The sequence below is a fragment of the Callorhinus ursinus genome, unplaced genomic scaffold (genome assembly GCF_003265705.2).
Source record: "Callorhinus ursinus isolate GAN/ISIS: 27379988/994484 unplaced genomic scaffold, GSC_fseal_2.0 scaffold12, whole genome shotgun sequence".
In the NCBI taxonomy this organism is placed as follows: domain Eukaryota; kingdom Metazoa; phylum Chordata; class Mammalia; order Carnivora; family Otariidae; genus Callorhinus; species Callorhinus ursinus.
Genome location: NW_027397074.1, coordinates 54,900,535 through 54,902,575, shown reverse-complemented (window position 1 = coordinate 54,902,575; position 2,041 = coordinate 54,900,535). Strand labels below are relative to the sequence as shown.

The window sequence follows — 2,041 nt, the reverse complement described above, 5'->3', positions numbered from 1 at the left end:
TACATGTCCATATAAATTTTAGAATCAGCTTGTCAATTTCTAATTTTTAAATTTCCCACTCAGATATTTTACTGGGATTTTACTAAATCTATAAATCTGCTTGGGGTTCATTGACATCTTAATTATGCTGCATCTTCCAATCCATGAACATGCCATCTCTTTCCATTTATTTAAATCTTAAATTCTAAAATTTCTCTCAGCAGTGTTTGGTAGTTTTTCTCAGTTGCTATTCTGGGCATTAGAAAAACTTGTAATTCTTGGGGGTCTGCCGCGGAAACAAGATGACGAAGGGGACGTCATCGTTTGGAAAGCGTCGCAATAAGACGCACACGTTGTGCCTCCGCTGTGGCTCGAAGGCCTACCACCTTCAGAAGTCCACCTGTGGCAAATGCGGCTATCCTGCCAAGCGCAAGAGAAAGTATAACTGGAGTGCCAAGGCTAAAAGACGAAACACCACTGGGACGGGTCGAATGAGGCACCTAAAAATTGTATACCGCAGATTCAGGCATGGATTCCGTGAAGGAACACCTAAGCCCAAGAGGGCAGCTGTTGCAGCATCCAGTTCATCTTAAGGATTTCAACAATTAGTCACACAATAAACGTTCTGGTTTAAAAAAAAAAAAAAAGAAAAACTTGTAATTCTTACTCCTTCCAGTTCATCAGTAATTAAACTCTCTTCTGGCTTTCCTCTGCTTTGGACATTTTCCATAACCTGTAATTATCTGCTTGGAATTTGTTGGACCACTTCACCTCTATGTTATTAACAAAAACAAACTCCTTAAAAATGTAAAGTAATAATTAACCAATCTAGAATAAAAATTGGAGATCCTTTCTGCTCTAAGTTCTATCAACTTTTTCAGGGTTTAAACTGTTGAATATTATCTACTTGTGTTAATGATGCATGCACTGTGATAACAATTTTAGTCAGCTACAGTCTGAAATGGGAAGAAAATAAACAAAACAGAGTTTCTACTAAGGTTCTTATATTTGTAAATTACCCAGATCAGTAATTTGTAAATTACTCACTGATCAGGAAACCCCAAAATTGTAGTCATTCTCTTGAAATACTAGATTATAAAGCATACAAATTATCCTCACTGGAAGATGAGATAGTGAAGAGAGAGGGGAGTCCAAATAAATATTTTGAAATATTATCTGATGTTTCCTTTCTCATTTCCAGTATTTCCTCTTGCCCTACAATCTCTCTCCCATTTTCCCATTCAGAGAGCAGCAGCGAGATCTACAGAACAACTGCCTTCAGGTTTGTGTTGTCACAGCAGAAATGAAGCTTGAAAGAAATGAGTTAATACTCAGCTTTTGAGGTACAAATTACACTCAAATATTCAGGCAGAGATAATATCTTATTTATTTCATTTTATTAAAAAATATTTAACTAGGTAATACATGTACCTAGTACAACATTCATAAAGTACAAACGAGTCTACAGTGACTACACTGTGAACGCAAAGTGACACACTCCCTATCCCCCAGGAAGTTTCCTTTCATATTTTCTTCTGTGACTTTTATAGTTTTATTTTTTACATTAAAGTCTGATTCATCTGAAAGGTATTTTTTCCAGCTTTATTGAGATATTACTGACATATAACATATGTAAATTTAAGGTGTACAATATAATGATTTGATACACACACATGTTGCTAAATAATTACCACAATAAGGTTAGTTAACACATCCATCACCTCACATAATGATCCTTTTTTTGTAGTGATAACATTTAAGATCTACCGTCCTAACTTTCAAGTATATAATATGGTATCTAATTATAGTCACCATGCTGTATATTAAATATTTTTTTTAATTTTATTTATTTTTGAGAGAGAGAGAATGACAGAGAGAGCATGAGAGTGTGGAGGGTCAGAGGGAGAAGCAGACTCCCTGCTGAGCAGGGAGCCCCATGCAGGACTCGATCCCAGGACTCCAGGACCATGACCTGAGCTGAAGGCAGTCGCTTGACCAACTGAGCCACCCAGGCGCCCTACCATGCTGTATGTTAGATCCTCAAAACCTATTCATCTTATGG

At 36.7% G+C, this 2,041-nt stretch overlaps 1 pseudogene; it reads left to right on the top strand.

Annotated features, from left to right (window-relative positions):
* The first annotated feature begins 265 nt into the window (after positions 1–265).
* On the top strand, positions 266–587 carry LOC112825225 (large ribosomal subunit protein eL37 pseudogene; annotated as a pseudogene).
* The last annotated feature ends 1,454 nt before the right edge of the window (positions 588–2,041 follow it).